Genomic DNA, 18019 nt, shown 5'->3' with positions numbered 1-18019 from the left:
GAGGTTAACCTAAGTTGGAGCAAATGGATTAGGCCAAAGGCTAAAATGAGGCCTGCTTTCTTTTTCTAAATCTCTTTATTCTTCCACCTGCCATTTCCCAAAACTGATGGTAAAATATTTCCAGAGCAATATGAGAAAATTTACATTTATGTCATGAGGGTTAAAAGAAGGGCAGTACAACCAATACAGAGAAATATTTTTGCTTCCATTTATAATACTAAATTGTCCCAGTTTACTTAGTGTGTGATTGTTTTGCTCAGCTTTCTCAGGACTGTGACCAAAAGACATGACAAGAACAATTTTAGGAGCATAAGTTTATTTGGGGGATCATGGTTTTGGTCCAGAGAGAGCCAGCTCCATTTCTCAGGGCTCTAGGTAAGACAAGAACATTATGAGGGAAGAGTGTGGTGGAAGAAAGCAGCCGTGATTGCATAAAGAAAATATTGTCTATATACACAGTAGAGTTTTATTCAGTCATAAAAATGAAATTATGTCATTTGCAGTAGAAACAGAGAGAGAGATAGCTCTCCTCAACATAGCAAAATATATACTTCAAAGACACATCCCCAATGACCCACGTCCTACATCCATACCTTACCTGCCTATAGTAACCACTTCATTTAATCTGGAGTTTAATTTACTGATAGGATGAAGGCTCTCAGAACTCAAGCATTTTAGATCTAAACCTTCTTGCGTTGTCTTACACATGAGCTTTGGGGGGAGGACACCTCACATCCAAATCATAACAGTGATCATAACAAAAGTTTCCATTTAGGGAGAAATAAAAACCATGGAGAGGAGAGGACTGGCCTTTTTATGTGGTGCTCTTGCTTTTATTTATGGAGTGGGCTAGCAAAACATTCTTTTCTGTTTATAGGTAAGTGGTAAAAAGGAAGAAAGACCACTCACTGTTGATATTAAAGTTGACAAAGTACACAAGAGAAGTCAGAGTGTTTCTTGGCCTAATTCCAGGAGGAGAAAGCAGATATGCTCACAATTACAAATGTCTTTTTAGTGCCACAGTTTCTCCCAAAGAATTCTAGACTCTGAACAATCAGATCAGTAGTAACTCATGCTTGGAGGAAGGGCTAATTAAGAATAGAAAATTAAATGAAAAGTGAGGACAGAGGTTGCTTTATCTCTGGGCAGTTTCCCATTTCCCCCAACGATTAGCATACATTTCAGGGGTTAATGCACTTTTCTGTGGACAAGTGTTCTTCTCTCTGTCTCTCTCTCTCTCTCTCTCTCTCTCTCTCTCTCTATATATATATATATATATATATATATATATATTACTTGCTTTGGTTACTTCAAGTCAAATGCTTTGTCAGCAAAAAAGTTAATTTTTTTTGTATATAAATTAGGCAAGGTATGATGAGAAGAATTTCATGAGGGTATAATTATAATTGCTGTAATCATAAGTAATTAGGCAAACCCTAACATCTAAACTTAGTGTGAAGGGTACTTAGCACAAATATTTCTAGAGAAAGCTATCAAAGATATTAAGAAAGTATTTATTGCAAGGTTTTCTGAGAGATTGATGAATAAATTATATAGCAGAATGTCTTTGCTGGGTTTATAGTCTGCCAACTCAATAAATCCTCTTCTGCTTTTTAAAAGCCTAGCTTTTTAAAAACTTATTAATTTATTACTAAAAGAATTTTATATACAGTAGAATTGATCTTTTTGGCCCATAGGTCTATTAATTTTAATACATGTATTATAGATTTATGTAAGGATCACAGAGCAAATTTCATTGCACTAAATTATTTTTTTCATGTTATATGTTGTCATCAAATCCATCTCCCAATCCCTAACCCCTGGTAAGCACTGACTGGTTTTCTGTTCCTAAAGAGTTGCTTTTCCAGGCTGGGCATGGTGATGCATGCTTATATCTCAGCTACTCAGGAGGCAGAGGCAAGAGGATGGCAAGTTTGAGGCCAACCTGGGCAACTTAGTGAGATACTGTCTCAAAATAAAAAAGGGCTGGGAATGTAGCTCAGTGGTACAGTATCCCTGAGTTCAATCCTACACACACACACACAGACACACACACACACACATACACACACAAATGTCATATGAATGGAAACAGGATCTTACTCCATTGGAGCTGCTACAACAAAATACCATAAACTGGATGGTTTACAAATAAGAGAACTTTATGGCTTACAGTTCTGGAGGCTAGGAAGTCCAAGACAGACCAAGGTGCTAACAGATTCATTGTTTGTGAAAAATCTGCTTCCTCATAGACAGCCATCTCTCATTTTAGATTCATATGGCAGAAGGGTGAGGGATCTTTCATAAACTTCTTTTAGAAGGGCATTAATCCTTTACATGAAAGCTCTGCTTAGTGATGTCATCATCTTCCACTGGCCACATCTCTTAATACCATCATTTTAGGAGTTTGAACACATGAATTTGTGGGGAGGGGGCGTAACCAATCAGAACGTGACACATAGTGTGTGATCTTTGGAGACTGGTTTATTTCACTCAGTATAATGTGGTACAAGGATCAAAAGTTCTCTGCTTTTTGTTGTTGAGTAGTATGCCATTGTGTGGATATATCCAACGCCATTTAGGTTGTTTCCAGTTTTCGTTGAGTGATATACTCCTATACATTTGCATGTGAACACAGACTTCATTTGTCTATGGAGAAGACCCTAGACTTGGGACTGCTGGGTTTCATAATAAGTGCTAACTTAGCTGCTCTCTAGAAAGTTGTACCATTTTTACCTCCACCAATTTATGAGAGTTCTCCCTGTCCTGAAACTTTGTCATTCTAATAGGTGTGGAATGGTATTCCCTGTGGTTTTAATTTGCATTTCCCTAATGACTAATGATTGTGGACCTTTATTCTCAGGAGTCTATTTGCCATATGTATAATTTCTTTGGTGCATGATCTGTTCAGAACTTCTGTCTATTTTCTGGGAGAATGTTTATTTTCATAAGGTCAAGTTTTGAGACATATGATTTGCAAATATTTTCTCCCAATTTGTCACTAGACTTTTCATGTTTTAACACTACCTTTTATCACAGTAAAAGTTTTTACTTTCAATAGTCTATCATTTTTTTTTACTTTTGATGACTTAAGAAGTTTTGTTTAATCTCAGGTGCCAACAATTTTTTTCTCATGTTTTCTTCTCAAAACTTTATAATTTTACACTTAGATCTCTGATTCATATCTGGTTGATTTTAAAAATTTTATTAACAATTAAAATTTTTGTTTTTTAATAATTTTACTTATCTGTGGTATAGTGTGACATTCTTAACACATGAATATAGATGTACTGATTAAATCAGGATAGTTAACATTTCCTTTTCATCATTTTCTTGTGTTTGGAGACTTTGAGTACCTCTCTTCTAATTTTTCACAAAATGTGTAAAAGGTTATTATGGACCATAATTACCCCTTTACTGTGGAACACTGAAACTTAATGCATCTGTCTAATTGTGTTTTGGTACTCATTAGCCAACTTCCCTCTATCTGCCTCCCTCTCCACCCTTCCCAGCCTGCACAATTCTATATTCAGTTTGACTTTTTTTAGCTTCCACATATCAGAGAGAAACACGTTGTATCTTTCTGTGTCCAGCATATTTCACTTAACATAATGTCCTCTAATTTCCACTTTTTCTGAGGATAGGAGTTTATTCTTTTTTATTAGTTCATTTTATCATTTTGACATAACTACACGAGCATAGAATATAATTTGTCCTAATTCCAAGGATTTCATTCTTTTTATGGCTGAGTAGTATTCCGTTGTATATTGTTGTATATTTTTGCCACATTTTCTTCTATTCATCCTTTAAAGGGCATCTAGATTGAGTCTATATCTTAGCTAGTGTGAATAATTCTGCAATAAATGTGAGTGTAGGAATCTCTTTGATATGCTGAATTCATGTCCTTTGGATATACACCCAGATGTGATAGATTTTCTTTTCATTTTCTGGGGAACCTCTATACCATAGTCCATAATGTCTGTATTAATTCATGTTATTCCCAACAGTGTATCAGTTTAGTTTTCTATATTATCTATGGCAGCATTTGTTATTTTTTGCCTTTTGATAATAGTCATTTTTGTGTGTGTTTGTGTGTGTGTTGTGTTGGGGATCAAACCCAGGGCCTCCGCAGCCCCTTGATAATAGCCATTTTAACTGGAATGAGATGATATCTTATTGGTTTTTCATTTGCATTTCCCTGATGGCTAATGATATCAAACATTTTTAAATATATTTGTTGGCCATTTGTGTTTATTCTTTTGAGAAATGTCTAATTAGATCATGTGCCCATTTTTAATTTGGAGTATTTGTTTTGGATTATTGAGTTTTTAAATTTCCTTATATTCTGGATATTAATTTTTGATCACATAAATTGCTTCCAGATGTTTCTGTAGGTTGTCTCTTCATTCTGTTGTTTGTTTTTTATGTTGTGCAGAATTATTTTATTTTGATATAATCTTACTTGTCAAGTTTTGTTTTTCTGTGTATACGTTTGGGATCATGTACTGAAAATTTTTTGCCTAGATCAATGTCCTGAAGTCCTTTTCCTATGTTTTCTTTCACAGTTTTATGGTTTTGAGTCTTATATTTAAGTTTTTAATTCATTTTGAGTTTATTTTTTGTATGCATCGATAGGTAGGATCTAGATTCATTTTTCTGCATACAGATATACAATTTTCTCAGATCATTTTTTGAGGAGACTGCTCTTTCTCCAATGTATGATCTGGGTGTCTTTATCAAAAATTAATTGACTATAAATATATTTCTGGGACCTCTATTCTGTTCCATTGGTCTGTGTGTCTGATTTTATGCCAGTATCATGCTGTCTTAATTACTGCAGCTTTGTACTGTTTGGAAGTCAGGTATAGTGATCCCTGTTCTTTTGGTGCGGAATTTCTTTTGCTAATCAGGGTCCTTTGTGGCTCCATATAAATTGTAAAAGTGTTTTTTATGGCTCTGTAAAGAACGTGATTGCTATTGCTACAGGAATTGCATTGCATGTGTAGAACACTTTTGAGTTGTATGGACATTTTAATGATATTAATTGCTTCAATCCATGAACATGGGAAGGCTTTCCATTTTTTTTCTGTCTGTGTCTTCTTTAATTTCTTTCATCAGTGATTGGTAATTTCTGTTGTAACATTGTAGACATTCACTTCCTTGATTAAATTTATTTTTAGGTGTTTCTTTTTTTTGATATAGATTGTAAGTGAGATTTCTTTCTCACCACAGTGGATTACTTAAAGGGCATTTTAAATTTTCAGTTACTTGGGAATTACCTAGATGTCTCTCTGTTATTTACTTCTAGCTTATTTTCATTATGGTTAGAAAATAAACTTTCTATTATTTCAACTGTTATAATTTTGGTAGGATATGTTTATGGGCCATAATGTGGTTTACCTTGGTGAATGCTTCATGTACACTTTGGAAGAATGTACACTCTGCTATTTTTGGTGGATTCTTCTTTTATATACTAGCTGATATTCAGCCTGCTTATTCTATTGATTACTAGGAAAGGAATGCTGAAGCATTTAGCAAAAACTGTGGATCCTTCCTTCCTTCCTTCCTTCCTTCCTTCCTTCCTTCCTTCCCCCCTCCCTCCCTCCCTCCCTCCCTCCTTTCCTTTCTAACCTGGGGATTAAACCCAAAGACTCATATTTGCTAGGCAAGCTCTTTACCCATGAACTACATCCCAGCCCTGATCTCCTACCATTTAAAAAAATTATTATGAGCAAAAGTGTCACCATGTTGCCCAGGCAGGCTTCAAACTTGTGATCCTTCTGCCTCAGTCTCCCAAGTACCTGGTATTAATGGTGTGTGCCACCATGCCTGGCCATTTTTCTTTCATCTCTTTTGGACTTATTTTAGCTCTCTTGTTTAGTACATATACATTTAAGATTGTTGTGTCTTCTTGGTGAACTGATACTTTGATCATTAGGTAGTATCCCTCTTATCACTGCTGACCTTGTTCTGAAGTCTATTTTGACCGATAATAATCAGGTTTGTTTTTGATCTGTGGTTGCATGATATAATGGAATCTCATTATTTGAGGATTCCATGTATGGGAATTTTTCTACTCACTGAAATTTAGTTGTAACTAAAACATTCTGTCACTCTCAGGCATGTGCAGAGTGGCCAAAAATTTGAGTCACTCCAAGTGTATATTCCCAGCTGAAGTTGAACACTTTCCCTTGGAGTTTCAGCTCTTATACTGTAAATAAGTGTGGCTTCACACTTGATTAATGTCATGTTTTTCACATTGTTATGCTTTCTGTTGGTGATTTGAAGCTTGGGTGCTGTCTAGTGTTCCTAATCACAAGACAGGTGTGTTGTGCCTTATAAAGAAAATACATGTACTAGAGAGGCTGCATTATATGGCCTGAGTTACAATGCTATTGGCTGTGAGTCCAATGATAAACAAATAACATGGATTAATTTAAAGAGAAACATATGTAATTCAAGGTTATGTTGATCAATTGATAAAAATATTGTGATAAGGACTTCCAGGATATAATTGTATTTTCCCTGTGAGCAAAGGTTCCATATTTACAGATTCATTGTTTGCAACATTTTAGAACATAACTACTGTGACTAATGAGAATAAGCTACATATAATTTTTCATCATTTTGCTTTTAAATTACCTTTTAATTATAATCAGTGTGGGTTTCTTTTATGTGGCATATTATTGAGTCTTGTTTTTTTAATTAGATGTAGACTTTTAAAGTTGGTTTTCATTGGTTATATTGATTGCTGTTGTGGTTTGAGGTGCCTCTCCCTCAAAGCTCATGTGTCAGACAATTCAGAATTAAAATCATTAGATCATGAGGGCTGTAATCTAATTAGTGGATTAATCCACTTGATGGATTAATAAATTGAATAGGCTACCGGTAGGTAACTGTAGACCCCAGTAGGGCATGGATGAGGAAGTGGATTACTGGTGGCATGGCCTTGGACATATCTTGCCCTTGGCTCCTTTCTCTCTGCTTCTTCATTGTCCTGAGCTGATCAGTGCTCCTCTGCCACACTGTTATGCCATAATTTTCTGCTTCACTTTGGGTCCTGATCAATGGAGTCAGCCAACTATGCAACTTCTGAAACTGTGAACCCAAAGTAAACTTTTCCACTTTTTTTATTTTTATTTTTTTGGTACTGTCAATTTGGTACAGAGGCACCGAATCACTGAGTCACATCCCCAGCTCTATTTTGTATTTTATTTATCCCTCAGTTGCTTAGGACCTTGCTAAATTGCTAAGGCTGGCTTTGAACTCACAATCTTCCTGCCTTGGCCTCCAGAGCCACTGTAATTACAGGTTTGCACTACAGCTCCTGGCCTTTTGCATCTTTCAGTTGTTATTTTCAGGTATTTTGACTATGGCAATGCAAAACCAACAGAACTGCTTAGATATATTTCTCCTATAATAAGTATTTTTTCTAATTCTTTATTATCATTTAAATTAATTTTATCATTTGAAAATTTGTGTTGTTATTGTTTTAGAAATTTTAGAAAACATAGATAATCAAAACAAATAAATAATTCACTCTATAATACAGCAGTAATATGAATGTTTTATATAACTTCCCAGGCTGTTTCTATGAATATATATCCCTCCTTTTTATCCTGACATGCATATTACTTTTTGAGATGATTGTTTACACAATGTACCATTATCTTCTTTTCATGCCATTCAGTTTGTCTTTTACATATATATTTTTAAGACAGTGCAAAAGGTGTCATTCTTTTCTTTTCTTCCAAATAATAATAGTGAAGGCTCAGAGGCCTGATCAATTTTAGGTCACAGAACCAAGATTTGAACTTGGATCTACTTATTTCCTATAAAACATAGTTAATTAAATCAATTGGAAGCAATAGTTCGCAATAGTACTTGATAAAACTGTTTCCTTTGAAGAGAATATTCTGTATAGTAAGTATCTTTTCCAAGGAAGAGTAGACCAGGCCCTTGTCTCTCTGATCACAGAGAAATGAACTCTGTTCTCTGTTTTCCTGCACACATCATGGATTCTTCATCCACCCAGGCTACCTCTCTTAGTGATGGAGACTAAAAGAATGTATCTCTGCCAAAAGTTCTCTAGAACAAGGTTCTGTGAGTGTGCACAGTGCTTTATGGTTTTTAAGGCATTTTTTATTAACTAAATGCCACAGGCAGAAACTTTCTTGGATTGAGAGTACATGGCATATAGATAGGTATATTCTGTCTGTATAGAGGGGTTGAGAAGACTTTAGTTATTCCATAGCAATTCAAATATGAATTGAAGTTGATTGTTACAGAAGCTTGAGTTTGGAAAGAGATAGACTTGGGTACAAACAACTCACTTCTGCCATTTCCACACTTAATGACCTTGGATAAATTATCCAATATTGCTGATTTGCTCATTTTATTTGTAAAGCCAAAATCATATATTTTTCAGAATAGTAATGATAAAAAAGAAGAGCCTACTATTCATAATAGCAAAGATATGAAATCAACACAGGTGCCCATCAATGGATGAACAGATAAAATATAGTACACATACACAATGGAATATTTTCATAAAAAATAATCCTATCATTTGTAGATATATGTAGCGAAATGAATGGAACTCTAAGGCATTGTGTATGAAATAAGCCAGACACAGGGAGAAAAATATCACATATTATCTTTCCTATATGGAAGCTAATAAAAAGTCGACTTGAATGTAAAATTGATTACTAGAAGAAAGGTAGGGTGGGGTAGATAAAGGGAGTTTGGATAACAGGTACTGAAACAAAGTTAGATAGAAGAAATAAGATCTGGTGTTTCACAGCACAGTGGATGACTACAGTGAACAATAATCTGTTTTATATTTTATGAAGATCTAGAAGAAATAAATTCAAAGGCTCCATAAAGACATGATAAGGAGATGAAAATGTGAGTTGTTCTGATTTTGATCACCTCTTGCTGTGTGAATGCATTGAAATTTCACAGTGAACCCTGTTAACATGTATAAATCATATGTCACTGAAAAAAGTTTAAAAAGTAAAGTTAAGCAGAGAAAAAGATGAAGTGCTTGCCCCAAAGCAGACCAAGTGGTAGCTATTACCAATACTATTGTTGTTTTAAAGGGGAATATCTACCAGTGTGTATTTTGCATACATATTCATATATATGATCTTAAACTTGGACCACTGGTCTTGGAGAGCTCTACATTTGGCTCATTCTGTGGAAGAAGACTGGCTTGCTGGATCACTGTGTTACCTGGGTAGAGGTTATGAAATTTTAAAGCAAAATGCTATGACAAGCTGAACTGATGATAAAGCAGATGTCTGAGTGCACCCTGGGATGAATAAGTTATGAATCATAGAAAGTTGCTGTTTAAAGGCTAGCAGCTGCATGCTTGAAAGCAGATGGCCATCTTGCTGATCTGAATAATTCTGATCTTGTCTAAATTTAAAAACTGAATGCATTTAGGTATGCATAAGGGCACCCAGCAGCCGTGGTTGCTTGTCTGGTGAGGGCATAATGCATTATGTTTTTAATACTTAATTGCTTGGGGTAAATTTGTATTTTGAGGTATTACTTCACATTCATTATCTTTATTTTTCTGAGACCTAATTTCGCATTTTGTAATCTTACGTCATAGCCACTCATGCATTATCCTTTGAACTATTATCTTTGGTTCTAGGCGGATGTTCTTAGGAAGAAAGTCACAAACTTTGTGAAACAAAAACATGGTCACTAGCTAGGAATTAGGAGAGAATTGGAGTTTAATTCCGAAAACACTGACTTACTATGTGACTCTGAGTCTGCCTCTTCCCCTCATGTTCTAAAAGGTCATTTGCAACATCTCTTGAGGTTCAGCATCTTAGTTCTCAATAAAGTCTTGTATGGTAGAGACAAACATCAGAGGACATGAGAATAAGAAAAGAGCATAGACCTTGTATGGAATCCACATAGGGGCCCATCAATGGAGGAAGAAAATATAAAAACGTCCTACTGTGTGCCAGATGTATCACCTGCATTCTTTCCACAGGGAACAACTTTACCACCATGCATGCCAAACTAGAATCTTCTTCTTCCTTTCACTTGTGGCTGAGGGGCTGTCCCATATTCCTAATAATCACAACTAATCTATTTGCTGAAAGAAACAGACAAAAGGGAAATGCCTTCTATTCCTTTAAAAAATTACCTTTTTTCTGATTTGCAAAGTAGTTCTTATGGTACTCAAGAAATATGCTCATATTATGAATGTAATATTTCTGTTCTGGACAAGTATGAAGGATCTGTTTTATATTTAGACAGGAGGCCTTCATGAAATCCATATCTTGGGTTGTCAGAAAAAAAAGTTGTTAATTTTTATCTCCATGGAATTTATTTCTAACCTTCTTGTGCACTTATTTATGTCTTTCCATTTTAATTTTACATTTTTTTGTGGGAATGAAAAATGAAATTGTGTGTTTATTTCAGTTCTGTAGATGAGATTTTAATCACCACTAAGCAGGGAGTTTAGCCTGAAGTTCCCTATAGCCTTAATTGCAGTCTGACTCATACTTCAGAATACATTACTTCACCACATGATCAGACCATGCTACGCAAGTCAATAAACAATAGTTATTTTACTTCAAAAATAATTTATGTCAAGAAGAACCGTCTCTACTTATCTTGCCATTCTTTGTTGTGCCTAGAGGCCAATGCTAGTTGCATGGAACATGTTGGCCATTAGAATGGAACTCAGTAAAAATTATGTATGACCACTCCTCCACCCCATCGAGTCACCTTAGATGGGGGCAGATCTCTCAGTGAAGGTAACACACTGCTGGTCAGGAGTGTTAGCTTTTCCTCTTGCTATGATTCAAATACCCGACAAGAACAAATTAGAGGAGGATAAGTTTTGGGGGCTCATTGTTTCAGAAGTTAAGTCCATGGCCATCTCCATTACTCTGGGTCTGAGGTAAGGCAGAACATCATGGCAGAAGGGTGTGGTGGAGGGCAGCTGCTCAGCTCATGGCATCCAGGAGGCAGAGAAAAAGCACAAGTATCCAGGGACAAAAACTAGCTCCCAACCACATAGCCCTAGTGACTTGCTTTCTCTAGCCATGCCCCTTCCTGCCTAGAGTTACCATGCAGTATAGTAGTCATTTCAAATTATCAATCCATTAAAGGAATTAAACCATTGATTAGGTTATAGTTTTTATAATCTAATAATTTTACCTCTGAACATTTCTGTACTAACATATGAGCTTTTAGGGGGACATCACACATGGATACCATAGCACCCGGGGAAAGGACACATAGCTTTCTTACTGGGAATGGGGCTGGGGATATCAGGTAAGGCTATACATAGGAGAGTGGCATGGGGGGATAAACACATTAGATAACTTCATTCATTTTTTTAAAGTAAATATTCATTGCTTATCTTCTGTGACTTACACACTTTGCTAGGTAGTAGGCACTATGGTTTCAATATATAGTATATCAAAGGGTTAGAGTTCTATGATTGAAGGGCAAAAGAGTCAAGGGGTTTGGAGAGGAGGAATGGTCACTGCTTCTGGGGGGGGGAGTGACTATCTTGCCCTGGGTCTGATTCTTCTTGGAGAGTCAACACTTGGAGGATGGATAGAACCTTGATCCTATAGAGCTACCCTCTTCACAGACAGGCTTAGCACCTTTTGACCACATGTGTGTGAATGCTGGAGTGTGGGGTGGAGAGAGAGAGAGACTTCTGAAAGAGAAAGAAAATCCTTTTTATTATGTCTTTTATGTGCATAAATGAACTTTGTAAAAAAATAGATTATAATACATTTAAGTGATGATAAAGATGCCCATGATGAAGGGACATATTAAAGATCTGAGAAAAGACACTCTAAGGGGAGCAGGTGCATTATATTTGGGCCCTGACTCTGGTTCCTGAAGTTATCTTCTGCTTGATGTCATCTCCCTTTAATGACCACTGCCACTATCAGGTCAGGACAAGGGTAAAAAGTCTTTAATTTAATTCTTTAATTCCCTTTAAAGAATTTCCTCCAGCATGGGTAGACATATCTTTTCCTTAATTTCTCTAAGCATAGCTGAGGCAGACCTCTATTAAACACTAGAAGAACAAGAACACCCAAAGAAAATTAGCCTACAAGTTTCTCAAAAGGCTCAAGATTTTGATGTCATCAGAGATGTTTTGTACCTCAGTTCTTATTCCAGATCACCCCAATACTAGTTGTGCTGTGACTTAGGGGTTCTCCATCCTGCCCACACATTAAAATCACCTGAGAAACTGAGTTCAATGAAGACTGGGAAGTTGTACAAACCATATAAGGTTCTACCTTAATGGTAAGTACTTCTTTAAAGCTCTCCTGGTGGTTGACTGTACACTGAGCTGTGAAGCACTGATCTAACCTCAAACAACAGGCAGGCTGCTTGTCTGATTCTCTGCTTCTGCTCTTTGTGTATCTCCTCTTAGAACTTACATGTGCTTGGCACATGTTGTATGAATGAATGAATGAATGAACACTTGGTCATCTTTCTTTATACCTTAAGGTCTTCCCATTAAAATAAAAACCAAGAGACAATTTTAACCCTGATTGTTACATGGAGCCCTTGCCGCCAGGTCCTACCCTAGTTAGAGGAACTCACTTGTCATTGATGGCTCTGTAAGATCATCATTCTTTAGATATAGGAGTCATCTTGTCCCACTTATTCATGGGGAAATCTTAATCATTTCATGATCATACAACTCATGCAAGGAGGATCACATTCATCAAGCAGCAAGAGGATTTGCAAACTCTCAGGGAGTTGGGTCCTGTCTTGATGGGTTAGGTGGGGGACATATGAACTAGCAGAGTCCTCCAATATAGGGGCTAGGAGGCAAGAGCCACCTGGAGGGACACCTTGGTTCTGCACGGAGGACCTTAGTAACAGTATTCTCTTGTCTGGCTATTACTCATAGGCATGACTTTTAGATGGATAAGATGTCAGAGGGGAAGAAGGAATAAAATAGAACTCACTAAATATGTGTTCAGGCATATCCTCATCAATTACATTCTAAGCAACATTTTATGTTCATTTGAATAATAATCTGGGTTGAATGGAGAAATAGGGACAGTGTCTTGGTTCCACATTTCAGAAGCCCATATCACTGCAAATTTCAAACATAGAAGGAAAGAATTGATACACGTTTTTGAATCAGCTTTCCCTTAGGCTCAAGGTTTATTTTAAAATTATTTGACATGGAAGCAATTTATGTATGGTTAAATAAAAACAGGATATTTATTATTTATAGAGTATCTATATGATACATCATCCCAAAATAAATATTTAACATTATTTAATTTGTTAAATGACTCACTTTGTTTTGAGACTCCTAGAATTGAATTGCCCACAGGTTTGTGGTACTGCTGTAAAAGGTGAGGAAAAAATCCATAAAATATCTTCACATCTTTAAAATACAATTCCAAGTCAATATATGAATTATGACTTGCAATCAGAAATTTGAATTTGATAGAATGCTTTTCTACTTATCTGCTCTTTGAGAAAAGTTGCTTAGTCTTTCTGAGCCTTGGTCTACCTAATTATGGAATAGTAATAATAATCTGTTTTTCTTATCATATAAAGTGGCAATCATGACTCAAAAAGAAACTTACTGTAAAATGTGTTTAATGAACTACACATTACATACACATTGAATTTATAGTTTTTTATTTAAGTTTCTTCTTAGGCATTTATCAGCCTTTGCTATGAACCCATGCTGCAACTGAGCTATCTGGTGTTGCAGCTCCTGAATTGATTGTTCTCTCTCTCTTTCTCTCTCTCTCTCTGATCGAACCCAGGAGTGCTTAACTACTGAGCTTAACTACTAAATATTATATTTCAAGACAGGGTCTTGCTAAGTTGCTTAGGGCCTTGCTAAATTGCTGAGGCTGGCTTTGAACTTTCAATCCTCCTGCTTCAGCCTCCTGAGCCCCTGGGATTACAGGCATGAGCCACCATGCCTGGCTGAATTGCTGTATTTCACTGCATCACTAAAGACCTACATAGCCTGAAGCCATAGTGTCTGAATTGAACTATCTGAACTTTCCAAGGGATCCAGGGGTGCAGTGTTTTAAGAGAATTTGTTTCTCTGTAGTGTTAAATAATATACTTTCTTAAACTTGATTTGCTTGAGAAACCACCTACGGTTTTTATTATGAAGTCAACCACTTTTCCAAATTATCCTTTTCTCTTTTCACAAAAGAAAGTGATCTAGCACATCCTTCTCTAATCACTCTTCACCATGGGAGGTGCCATAATTTCAGAAAAGGATCTTAAGCCTTAGCATCTTGTGACAGCATTTGGATTTTGCAGACTCTACAGGATTTTCGCACTTGGCCTCCACAACACAATTGTATATTGTGGCAGAGTCCACACTGTCCAGTGCAGTGGTTCTTCACCAGAGATGATTTTGTCTCTCCTGTCCCTCCATTCTCTAAAGAACATCTGGTAAAGTCTGGTGATATTTACACTTGTCACAATTGAGTGGTGTTACCAGAAGGGCCAGCTCTTATTTTGCAGAGTTCAGTGCAAAATGGAAATGTTCAAAAATCAGGACAAAATGCCATTAAAGGTACAGATACATAAAGGACATTTCCTTTCTTCTGCTGGTCTCCCTCTCTTGACTTATCGTGGTGCTTTACATTTGCTACTTAATATTTTTCTAAGTAAAAAATAAATTCTAAATTTCAATTATTAGCATAAGTTTTATCATTCACCTTAATACTGTGCAGTACTAGTTTTAATTGCAAATTGTAGATGATAGGATGAATCACAAAATTCCACAATTTGAGTTTCATAGCTTGCACATATGCAGATGTATTTCTCACCAGAACCGTGGAAATGCGCACAAACTGACTGAACTGTGTTTATTTCACTTCTTGATTTGCATATGCTACCAACATGCTCTACTTTCTGCTTACTGATGAGTCAGCAAAGATTGAAAAGAAAAGGAACTACAGTGTACTCTTCCTTTTCCTCTGTGTCAATTGCATTGTAAATGGTTAGTTAATACAGGGTAGCAACAAGAGCAAGAAAGATGATAGGGTCGTCAGTTGATGGTTCATGTTTCTTCAAATGTCAGTATCTTGTTTCTGTGTTCCAAGCAAGTAGTGGTTCAAACAGAAAGGATGCCTCCCCTCAACCCTTACACAGCTGTAGATATCACACATTTACCTTGTATTATGAAGTCAACCACTTTTCAAAATTATCCTTTTCTCTTTTTTCAAAAAAAAAAAAAAAAAAGCTTTTCCACAGGGCTTTTCCAGAGGAATGGACCCTCCTTGGCTATGTAAATCTGCAGATACTCCAGTCCCTTTTGTAAAATGATGAGAAGAAAAGACTACATGTTCAGTTCAGACACATTTTTTTTCCAAATGTTTTCTTCTCTCCATTGTTGATTGAATCTGTGCATGCAGACACCATAGATATGGAGGAAGACTGTACTCAAGTCTTCAAGTCTTGAACTCACATGCCGCATGGAGCCACTGGACTTCTGTGCTCATAGGGCATTACAAAGACATATGTGTGTGCAGATAAGTTAGGAGGGAGTGACATATTGCATGCTGCTCTTCTGCATAGGCATAGGTTCCATTGTCCCACCAAATTTCACTTCCAAAACATGAATTCAAAAGTAAGATCGTTAGGAATTTCAAGATGGCAACAGCAGAGAATGAGACCAAACAGAGAGAGCTTCTGAGTTTGGGGCCCAATATGACTAACTTGTCACCTGCCTGTGAAACTAGTCCTGGTCACTGGCATCTAATGGATGGAGTCAGGGATGCTTTCAAATCTCCTACAGGACACACGTCAACCCCCAGCCCCAAGTAAGCTCTGGCTGCAAAGGTTAGTACTGTGTCTCCCTCGGTCATTGGAGGTCTGCCCTTGAGATCAGTCCCTCTTCAGTAGGGTTGTTCTCATTGTGGGGTCTGCTCTGTGTTTCACAATGTGATCTCCATCTGAGATCACTGACTTCTACTCTTTGAGAGACTATTGACTCTGCAATGACCAAGCCCCCTCAGTACTTCATCCAAAGCAGCAGTTTTGCTTACTGCTCTGGCCGTCATTTTGCTGATAAGGCCAGACAAGGTGGTTTAGTTCCTATCTGTGGCAAGTGGGACTCAGGACCCCCTTAGGCAGTGTCCTCTTAAAGGGACTCCTCACTAGCACTGCCTCATGAGCACGGTCCTTCACAGAGAAGGACATTTGGAGGAGAGGTCCTCAAAAGCTTCAAACGCCTCTCAGTTGTCTAACCCAGGCTGGAGGATCTCTAATATTGGAATCCTCTGCACTATTACAATTTCCCTGCAGGTTAAAAAAAGGTTCATGGGAGAAAGTTGGCTTTGGCAGTCAGGGAATGTAGGAAAAGGAGCACAGAGCAGATCATGGATGGATGCAGAAGAGCCCTCTGTATATGGAACATTTTCTTTGCCTCTTCATGTGCCAGAAAGAGTGTTGGGGGTGGGGTGAGCAAAGATCCCGGAAGGCCCAGAGTTTAATTCCTCTATTTTTGGCTACAGTTCCATTTCTAGGTCTTTAACCATGCACAGCAGATGGCTGAGGGGAGGATCATGCCAAACAGGGGCCCAGGTGGGAGAAGCGTGGAAAGCGGCTACTTAACCATAATCAGTGGGACCAAGTACTCAGTGGGACCAAGTACTCAGCAGGACTAACTACTCAGTGGCCTCAGACCCCGCTGCTCTTTTATACTCCTAGAGGTCAAGATTATTCTTTGAACCTTATTTCTGAGTTCCCAGCTTCTGAAACAGAGCTCTATTCATATTAACTAGTTATTAATTCATATTAATTAGTTATCAGGCAAACATTTTATTCTAGAGTCTAGGATAGTAGTCAACAGGCAGCACCCTTGCCCTTGGAGGGCTTTATATGTTTAGGCATAGAGCCAAGAGAAACCGCTGCCACCAGTGGTCTTGACTGTGTGCTGTCCTCCAAAGGAAAACACATCATTTTATTCCAACTGCAGTGTCACAAAACTCAGCCCCTCCTTTCTGTTTTGGCTCCCAGTAGAGTTGCCAGCTGCTTTTGTGAGGGTTTCAAGTCCCCAATGGCTTTTTTTCTTTTTTGGACGTGGAAAAAAATGTCAGTTCCTTGAATCAATGATTTGGAAAAAAAAAATATGTGTATACCTGTATTTTTATATTTATATATACACATAACAGAAATCTGTAAAACTAAAGAATGAAACTCAACATATGCAGAAACACCAATCATGACCCATGATTTGATATATATTTTTTTGAAGTTTTTAATTCTAAGAAAAGCATTTCAACAACAGGGTTAGTTTTGTCCCAAGGAAATTTGTATGTATTGTGCAGCTTCATTTGGGTCAGTAAAAGCAAGTTGTCTCCTGGAGAGAAGCTGAGTATTTTAATGGCCATTACTAATTAGAATGGTCTATTAAGGTCTTTGATTTGCATGTTATAATATTATCTGGTAGGATTTTAATGATTAAATAATGTTTACTCATTGCAAAGTGAAACATTTCTCACACAGTATAATTCAGACAGAGTTTAAATAAGACTTTTCCACCAACATTCTAATTGCTTCAAAGTATATAATTATGCTGTAAACTTTAAAACAAAAAATGAGTATTTTAGATACCATGCCTATTTGCTTCTATCATAATTCTTCTTCATTGGCAGAACCCTGACTCTCAGTCTTAATATGTTCCTCAAAGAGGGTTTTATAGATACGATATAAAAAATTTCAAGTCAAGTTCTTATAAGTTGTGTGTCCCAGCAGTAACATTTCAATTTCTTATATTTTTGGAAAGTACAAGCAGAAGAGGCCAAGACACTCTTTTCTTATGTAAGGCATCTTTTTCTTCCTTTTCTAAACTGGTAACGTGATTTATTGGAGAAATTGCATGTGATTACATGAAAATTCTGTAAAAATATATGGTATATTAAATAATTTTGTTAGCACTGTAAAACAGCAAAAGGAATAAATATGGCTCTGCATCAGTGACGAATCATTCTATCCATAATTACTTTTTAAGTGACAA

This window comes from Urocitellus parryii, chromosome 13, assembly GCF_045843805.1.
Source record: "Urocitellus parryii isolate mUroPar1 chromosome 13, mUroPar1.hap1, whole genome shotgun sequence".
Taxonomy (NCBI): domain Eukaryota; kingdom Metazoa; phylum Chordata; class Mammalia; order Rodentia; family Sciuridae; genus Urocitellus; species Urocitellus parryii.
This window is presented reverse-complemented; position numbering follows the sequence as displayed.